The following is a 9,937-nucleotide window of genomic DNA, read 5'->3' on the forward strand; positions in this document are numbered from 1 at the left end:
CTCCAGGCTGGCTGGAAGAGCAAAATGCACTGTGTTCTGCTGAGCCCTGTCCCTGGCTAGACTGGGGGGAACCAGAGTGAGGGGGAACCAAGTAGTGGGTGTGGGTGGAAGAAGGAGTTTAGGGGAGCATTTGTTAGGAGTATAAAAAGGGGATCCATCTTAGTTAGTGGTGAGTGTGCAGTAAGCAAGAGAGAGTTCTGAGTCTAGTGTGAGGAGCAGAGTCTCTTCAGGAGCTCTGCTCCAGAGTGGGCCTAGTGAATGAGGCCCAGCAGAGGAGAGAAGAAGAGGGGAGCAGAGGAGGAAGGCTCCGGTAACTGAAGGGGTCCCAGGGGTACGGAAGGAGCAGGAAGCCACCCGTACACCCTAATCTGCCAAGTGTCAGAGGGACCAGGCTGCAAGAAGGGAACCGGTCCCTGGGCTAGTCGTGCCACTTCAAGTCTCGGCTAGGAAATCGGAGGCTTCTGACCTTTATGGTGCAGTTGCCAGACTTACATTCGAGTAGCCAAGAAAGGTAGCCGTGTGGGATCAAGGAATTCCAGGTGACCCTGAAGGATCCGAGGACGCCATCTTGGGACTCAGTTTGTGAGGCGCAAGGCAGGAGGGAGAGACCCAGCGCGGGAAGTCGGCTGCGGAAAGGAACATATAGAAGGGGGTCCCGATAAGTACTCTCGAATTGCCAGAGGGACTTCTGAACCCCTGCTTGGTGAACGCAGCGCAACGCGGGAAGCGGTAACCTGTGCAGTGTAACCTGAGGAACTGGTCAACTGTGAGTAAAATCAGAGGACTGCACTTCCCTGTCTCTGTCGGTTATTGCCGCTGTGCCATCATCCCTCCTACACTACAACGCCCTGCATCCCTTCCATCAACCCTGCCCCGGGGGCCCGCTCCGCCTGTGGGGAGCAGAAACATCCCAGCTGCCATCCCATCACCCCCGGAGGTCTGCAGCAGCGCCAGTACTCATTACCGGGAACCACATGTGGTGTCACGAGACAAACTGTTAACAAAAGCCCCCTTTTAAAGAGTGACCCCAGAGGACGGGCCCGGGAGCTGACTGCCGTGACACACCAAGGAGGTAAAGGCCCGGGTACCGAGTACCCCCCCCCCCCATATCTCCCTGGGCGAGTCAATAGTCCTCCATATAGTATAATGCATCCCATAGTCCTCCATATAATATACTGCACAGCCCACAGTCCTCCATATAGTATAATGCACTCCCATAGTCCTCCTTCTCATAGTCCTCCATATAATATAAGGCATCCCATAGTCCTTCATATAAAGCTTCCTCCATAGTACTCTGATTGTCTGGCAGCATATATTGATATTGTTGTGCACGTACCCATCGGGGCCCGATGGGTCCGTGTGTGGCAATACACTTGAACTGGATGTGTGTCTGAAGAAGAACATCCAGTTGAGGTTTCTGCTGGCGTCGGCGGGACCCTCACCCGCCGGGCCCGGTATGCCCTGCTGTCCAGTAAACGCTTGCTTGTTACAATGAACTGCGTTTTCCCTGAGTTATGTGTTGTGGCTCCTGAGAATGGAAGCCTGGAGGCAGCGGAGGACTGTGGCCTACATGTGAGTGTGATGGCCCCACACTTGACAGCACATTGACAGCACATTGGGACTGGGACACGATTTTCCCGTAAAGTTGCAGGGGGTTATGGAGCAGCAGCCCCGTTATGGAGCAGCTCTCATAAATGCAGGCCCTACTCTTGCACCTCGACGATTGACACGAATCCTGCCCCTATACCCCCTCCCTCTGCAATCAGCTATTATTACAGGAGTAATTTATTCTGAACGTATATTTCCCGTAAACTGGTCATACATATTAGAATATTAGTCAATGATTTGGGGGGATTGGCCAACAATCTAATGTGTAAAGGAACTTTCCTTCAGCAGTTACCAGGGTACAGAAGGATCAAACATGCTAGATTTAACATGCCTGATCCTTTGTTTCAGCTGTGTCATTACCAAAGATGTCTGGAGGTGTATTTTCCCCCGTCATCATAAAAAAAACACATTAATGGCTATCTCTGTTCAAATGAATGGGCCATTTTGCATTTTGGGAAAAAAGATTTTTGTAATATGGGTGATCTAGTCTATGACCTAATCAGAGATTAAAAATTGGGAAATGCCCCCGACATACACTTGAATGTTCCCTTATTGGAAAATGCTCCAGTTTCGTTTCTTGCTGTGTCAGGGAAGGATATATAAGCCTGCTGGATAATATGTTGACATTTGCAGCAAGCATCATAAAAAAGCTGCTGACCTCTGTATCTGGACATGGAAATGGCACCTAAGTTAGAGTCTGACCTTTGCCCGTAACCTTTGACCTCTGGCCTGTGATGCCATAATTTGTCATATTAGAGTCATACTCATCAGAAAGCGCATAAGGTACATAACTGTGATGTTAAGATACGGGGAGGTTCACACTTTACGCAGCTCTGCAACACGGCCATTGATGGATGGGGAGCATATGGGGGATATGTCTTCACGTAATACTTCCTAATAGCACAGGCTAGAATTTCATGTGCGCTCTAAAGGTTGGGAGAAACGTCTCATGGATTCTTCTGGCATAAACACGTGAGACGATCCGGCTCATATTTTGCATGATGGCCGTGTTTCATCAACCATCAAACCAATGGGGTGAAGTGCGATGCGCCTGATTAATTAAGAAGAACGCACCTCTTAATGAATCAGGCGAGATGCAAAGTAGTCTTCCCTCCTAAATCTTCCCCCATCACCTGTGAGTGATATTGAGAAGTGGAAGGGACTGCAGCAACTCAGCCATGAAGTGGAGACCGTGTAACGTTACAGAGCGGGGGGCCGAGTGCTGAGGATCAGAGAGCAGAAAAGTCACCAACGCTCTGCTGGCTCCATAACTGCAGAGTCCAGACCTCCTCTGATATAACATCTGCACAAAAAGTGTGTGTCAGGAGCTTCATGGCCAAGCAGCTGCATGCAGCCTTACATCACCTAGCACAATGCCGAGCGTCAGATGGAGTGGTGTAAAGCTGCCACTGTAAGAGGTGTGGGCTGGACTCCTACCCCTGAAGATACCAATCGCGTCATGTGTATAGTGTCCTGCGTCTTTTGCATATATTGTGTCATGCGATGTTTGCCTATTGAATGTGTAGTAATGTATAATGTAGGATGTGATAACGTAAGATAGGTAATGTTAGTAATGTACAGTATAGGTTAGCATAGGGTAAGACATAGGTTAGGACTTAGGACATAAGATAGGTAGGATAAGATAGTGACTGTAGTTATGTAGCGATATTAGGGTAAGGATAGTGTTAATGTTCGGGACTAGCCCATAGTGGGAGGGGATTAGTGTTAGGGCAAGTGACTGCTTCCTGTAGATCAGGGGTGGGGAATCTTTTTTCTGCCAAGGGCCATTTGGATATTTATACCATTCTTTGGGGACCACACAAATTGTGTGCTGACTCCACCGACAAAGTACGTCTTGACGCTGGCACTGGTGTCAGGGCGTAGTCTTTCACTGCATGAGCCTCAGCATTCAGTAGTGAACATTGTATGCTCTTGCTCACAGAGTAAGAAGAAATTAATGGGCCAGCGACCATAAAAAACAGCTGCCGGCCCAAGCACTGCGGTCCCTGGGAATCTTCCTGGGGGCCAAATAAAAGGTAATGGAGGGCCATAAACGGCCCACGGGCCTGAGATTCCCCACCCCTGCAGTAGATAGTTAGATTGGGACAAGCTCAAATTGAAGTAGGAAGTGTCTGTGAGCAGTGCTGCCGTTGTGGGTGAACTACAGTGAAGGAGACTGAGGGACAAGCGAGTAGCGCGACCATGAAGAGACATAAGAGACAGAGTGGGCCTTCTGCCGCAAAGACAAGAAACCCTGAGCTTGCTAAACGCTGAAAGTAACAGACCTAAATAAGACTGAGTTCTTGGGACTATTGGGTGGTCCTGAGCGGTAGATCCAGGGTACCAGTGGAAGAAATAGGACATGGAAACCCTGAGCGAATAGAAAGACTTGCTGATCAGGACTGTGGCGACGAGCTAGGCTGTAACGTAGTAGGGTGAAACAGTGTGCTACACCGGCCCTGGAGTAGACTACAGCGGAAGGATACTATGTGTATGAAAATGCTTTATACTGCAAAGGAACCGTACATAAGACTTTGTACCCGCTACCCCTTGTACAGAACCCTTACCAAGTTACTGTTCAGTAAAGACTGTGTTATAGAACGGGAGTCTCCTTTATTGAACACTGAAATCTATGGTCCTGGCCGGCCAACACCATCGGCTACAAGTGGCCTGCAAGGCCCTCATAGCACCAACACCTAGCCAGGATCCAATCTTTCATGTAGTGCGTCGCGGCGTGACAGGAAAAGATGAGTGCCTCGCCCACGGCTACTGCCCTGCCCCGCACTACACCACAACGGGACTCTGGAGCAGTGGAAACATGTTCTGTGCAGTGATGGATCACACTTCTCTATCTGGCGTCTGATGGGGGAGTCTGGGTTCGGTGAATGCCAGGAGAACATTATCTGCCTGCAGTGGAGTAACTTGAAACTTGTGGGCCCCAATGCAAAATCTCAAACAGGGCCCCCAACTATTGTAGACCTTTAGCAGTAATAGTCTAATATATATGATCATCTTATCCCGTCTGTCTGTCCTTCTGTCCAGGAAATCCCGCGTTGCTGATTGGTCGGGCCGCGGCCAATCAGCGACGCGGGATTTCAGAAAAAGATGGCGGCCGTTAGCAGCTCATCTGCCGCACGGAGGTCAGCGGCGATGCAGCCGGGAGATGACCGGCGCTAGCCAGTCATCTCCCGGCTGCACGCAGCAGAAGTACCCCGACCGGCGGTGCCTCTGACCTCCATGCGGCTACTGTTGGGAGATCAGCGGCTAGGGCCGCTGATCTCCCGACGGCAAGTGTGAAGGGAGGACCGGGGAGCGGCGCCGCCGGTCGGGATACTTCTTCAGAGAGCAGCCGGAAGTACCCGCACAGGCAGCACCGCTCCCCGGTCCTCACTAATACGATTCACTGATTGGTGGCGGCCACGACCAATCAGCAATTTTGGCGCCAAATTTAAACACGCTCTCCGGTCCTCACTAACACGGTTCGCTGATTGGTCGCGTCCGGCGGCCGCGACCAATCAGCGATATTGCCGCCAAATTTAAACACCGCTTTGCTGATTAGTCGTGCCCGGTCGGCCGCATACATATTCTAGAATACCCGATGTGTTAGAATCGGGCCACCATCTAGTCTTTTCATATGAGCCAAAGGGACTTTTAGGCGACCATAGGCTTCAGGGCCTGGGTGTGATTGCAACTCCTGCACCTACTATAGTTCCTTCCTGCCTGCATTATGTCAGCTGTGATGTTTGGTGGGGGAAGATACTGCTATGGGGCTGTTCTTCAGGGGGTCGGCCTCAGCCCCTTAGTTCCAATGAAGGGAAATCTTATTTTTTCCGCATAACAAGACATTTGGAACAATTCTAGCTTCTAACTTTGTGAGGACAGTTTGGTGAAGGCCTTTTTCTATTCCCCATGACTGAGCCCAGTGCACATAGCAAGGTCCATAAAGACATGGTTCGGTGATTTGGGGTGGAAAAACATGACAGACCGCACAGAGCCCGGACCCCAAAGCCATCTAACCCCAGGTTATGACCTACAATGGGGATTGTGAGCCCGTAAATCTCCTGTAGGTTTAATGTGTAAGTGTCCCAATAATTTCGTTCATATAGTCTATATCCATGTGCAGTAATCTCCGGAGCAGGCGTGACCATGGTGGTCTACAGATCGCGGCACTGACTCTTCCTCCTCTGGTTTATGCATCAGGGACGTTATATCATTAAAGAACTATAAAACTGATTTGTTTTGGTACATGAAAGCCCGAATGACCCCATGCTGTACTGTGGGACTAGACCTTGTGCCAGCACTTTATCATTGGTATTTTTCACATTTAGTTGTTCTATTTGCTTGGTTTATTTTTTTCCTACTAGTAACTGGTTGTAATTTTTTTGGGGTGGGACGTCATCCCTGCCTCCTTATTGAGCTGGTCCCATAAACATTTCAATATATGTCTGGGAGATCTCAGAGGAGGCCTGTACTGTAACTCGCGGTTAATGCTCCCGAGGGCTCAAGAATGAAAGAAGACGTTCTTTGCACGGTAGGTGTGTAGGACATTTTGTCCTGTAAGCAGGAAAATATTGACTCACTTTCAGGGAACAGTGAGCGAGCGCCTGTGATATATTCGGATACGTTCACACTGATTCTTTTTTTTTCTTTATTCAGTGGCGTCCTGTATCACGTCCCGAAAACCGCCCATAAACCGCCTAAGATTGTGTTTGGTGTAGATATGTGTTGCCATTCATGGGGTGTATAGTCAGAGGGTCCTTTGATGCTCCTGGGCTCCCATGCAAAATTAGTAGGAAGACCCTCATATACTATGTACCATTTATAATACGGGTATCCTCTTATGTAACAGGGACCAGGGAAGAGGAGTGACCCCTTTATCTACATCATTGGATATAGTGCTCCAAGGCTAACCATACACACGAGATATTCATCTGCAGATCATTGGCAGATCCAGCATGAGATCCGCTGACAATCTGCTATCTAGATGGTCATACAAATTAGAATAAAGCCCCATATACCCAATAGATAGTGGTTGGCTGATCCTTCTCTGTGTCGATTGCTGCTGTGTTCTCTATAAGAGAGCCATTGCTAGACTTCTCTGGCAGCGGCTTATCGACTGGAAAACAAAAGGATATTTTCTCTTTATGGCTATGTGCCCACGATGCAGAAATGCTCCGGATTTTTCCTGAGCGTTTCTGCATCTCCCTGGCAGAAAAAAACGCATGCGGATTGTACATGCGGATTGTACATGCGGATTGTGCATGCGGATTGTGCATGCGGATTGTACATGTGGATTGCACATGCGTTTTTCCTGCCAGGGACATGCGGATGTGAAGCGTTCTTCACTTGCATTTCCGCACGCGGGTTATCAAGCGCTTTCCAAGCGATTTTAGCATCACTTGAAAGTGCTTGACAACTTGGTCACACTATATAAATCCATGCAACCGGCATGGATTTATATAATGTGACCTTAAAGAATGTTAAAAAATAAATATATACTTACCTTCTGATGGCCCCCGGTGTCCTTGTCTTCGCTTGCCGGCAGCTTGCGGTGGAATCAAGGACCTGCCGTCACATGACTAAATGACATCAGCGCAGGTCCTTCAGTCCACCGTGAGCTGCCGGCAAGCGAAGACAAGGACACCGGGGGCCATCAGAAGGTGAGTATAATAATAATATTTATTTTTTATTTTATTCTTTTTTATACAGGTTCTATGGTACCCGGGTCCGGAGGAGAGTCTCCTGTCCTCCACACCCGGGTACCATCCGCACATTGAAACGCTTGGATTCCGCATGTACAGATGCAGTGATGTGGATTCCAAGCGTTCTAATGCAGGTCAATGGTGGTGAAAACGCAGCACTTCTGCAAAATAATTAATAGTGCTGCTTTTTTTTTCGCAATGATAATCCGCAGTGGAAATTTCTGCAGCATGTGCACAGCACATGCGGATTATCATTGGGGACCATGGCAGACCTTCTACCAAGCGTTTTTTAAGCGTTTCTGCAGCGGAATTGCCGCTGTAGAAACGCTTAAAAAACGCATTGTGGGCACACAGCCTTAAACTACATTACTGCTAAAGAAAATATGTTAAAAAGGGAACTTAGAGCACAAATTGGCCAATCAGCAATCATGAGAGCCCATCAGGCATGACAAGGCGTACCTCTTTGATTAGACCCTAACGTTATATGTCTCTCCTGGGCTGAAAGCCTACAAATTTAAGGGCAGCCTTGGACGTCTTTCGTTAGATCTGGATCCCACCTGCCCTTAAATTTGAGAGACATAAAAAGTTAGGGTCCCATCAAAGGCTGGGGACCTATCAAAGAGGTGCACCTTGTCACGGCTTGTGGGCTCTCATGAATTGGCCAATTTTTGTGCAAAATTCCTTCATTTTTTAACATGTGCTAAGTACCTTTATTTTTTAGCCTATTTTCTATAGTAGTAATGCAGTTCCAATTCATACATTAAATGTTTGCATATTATAGCATTTCAGAGCGCAGCTGTAGCTTCCTGTATATGGGAGAGACAGGCGAGATAGCAGCCAGGTGAAGGATCAGCAAAACCATAGTTCAGTGTATAGCTATCTAAACTGTATGGGGGGGGTTTGGACTGTTAGCTGGTGCCGCCAATATCGGCAGGATCATTGCCGTACTGTATATGGGGGGTCTAAAATAAGATGGATTTGCCAATGATCTGTATAGAAATATCTCATGACTATGGCCATCTTTACACCCTAATAGTATAGTATCTGGCCAAGCGTATATGTGTATGGGGATATACTGTGCCTATAGGACAGGGTTGGCAAATCTTTTAGATGTTTTAGACCTTAAAGGGAACCTCTCCGCAGTTAGGCTAGAAGCTGGCAGTCCCGTCCCAGAGCAGAGCGGAAGAGGAAGAGCTGCTCTGTTGATGTGCAGCAGCTGAATGGCCGGCGTCAGGTAGGTTAGGCCCATAGTAAAAAAAATAAAATAGTTCTGTCCTTTAAGAGCAGGCAAGCGAGTAGATAGTGGCAGGAGCAATGAATGCTGCGAAATGTGGGGAAAGGAAGTTCCAGCTCATATAGTGCTGGCAGAATATTAATGAAGAGATACCATCGGGAAAAAAAGAGTGGCTTTTTAGACTAAAAACAGTTGTGTGGGGGTGAGAGCAGCAATCCAATGCTTTGACTGTGGTTTGGGGTGAAATAACGGATACGCTCGAGGTATATTTTACCTCAGACCACCATATTTTCAGCATTATTACAAAACTATTTTATTGACATTGCAGCAAGGGCCAGACATGGAATAATCCTATTTATAATCCATATGGTGGTCTCCAGGCTTTCACATGTCTGCTTGATATTGTTTTTTTTCCAGTTTTGGGCTCTGTATTACTATTACTTAGTAGACAAGGACCTTCCTCATGTGTCTGCACAAGTCCCAACACTACAGCACGTGAGGAGAGGCTGCACAGCGGAGCAGCAGGACAACAACGCCACCTGGTGGTGAAGAGTATCTCCTGCATCTACAAGCAGGAATCTCTGCCATCAGCTCACCGCTGAAATAAAGAATAAATAAGAAAAAGAGAAAATTCGGAGCTTCTAATTTACTACAGACAATAACTAAAATCTTATATGAAAAACTCCTGGAAGAGGACGGATAGATTTTAAGAAAGAGCCATATTGAGTGAACAGTCAGATGACAGCGAGGTGGTAGCGTGGCCGAGTGGTCTAAGGCGCTGGATTTAGGCTCCAGTCATTTCGATGGCGTGGGTTCGAATCCCACCGCTGCCAGGGTGAATTTTTTCATTTTTATTTTCTAACATTATTTATTTAACACAAAAGAATTTATCATTTCTCAAAGTATAATGTGCACTGCAAGTATTCCAGAGACACAATGAGTCACCCTGTCCCAGTCCCTAAAAGAACTAAGGACTGGAACAAAAATGGGACACCTCCTAACAGAAGTTGTTGCAGAGCAAAAAGACAAACTGACAAAAAGTACTAGAGGTCCTAGAGGACCAAGCAAACTAGACAGAGATGGGCACAGAAGCACCTGGCTAGAGAGACAGGCAAAAAACACTGAAGTCCAGCAAAGCCAGAAGGGCGGAGCTGGAATATATAGACAGCAGGTCACGTGACCGCAAAACACAAGATAGAAAAAACTAACAGGAGGGTTCTAACAGGCGCCACATTCCTACTTCCTGGAAGATTAATCCTGTGTTTCATGTTTCCTTGTTGAAAAAGGCTGATGTATCTGGTAGGGATTCCACTGTCACAGTTCCTCCTGTGGTGGAAGACGGCAAATATGAAATTTCACGTATCTTGAATTCTAGATGGCATAGAGGGAGATT

The 9,937-nt window shown here is 47.6% G+C and overlaps 1 non-coding gene across 1 annotated transcript; it reads left to right on the top strand.

The window, feature by feature from the left end:
• The first annotated feature begins 9,295 nt into the window (after positions 1-9,295).
• On the top strand, positions 9,296-9,377 carry TRNAL-UAG (transfer RNA leucine (anticodon UAG)). Its single transcript has one exon. It is a non-coding gene; the product is annotated as a tRNA-Leu (tRNA).
• Positions 9,378-9,937: the final 560 nt, after the last annotated feature.

Source organism: Phyllobates terribilis, unplaced genomic scaffold (assembly GCF_046119375.1).
Source record: "Phyllobates terribilis strain yellow unplaced genomic scaffold, ASM4611937v1 Scaffold_9__5_contigs__length_417890890, whole genome shotgun sequence".
NCBI classification, from domain to species: Eukaryota; Metazoa; Chordata; class Amphibia; order Anura; family Dendrobatidae; genus Phyllobates; species Phyllobates terribilis.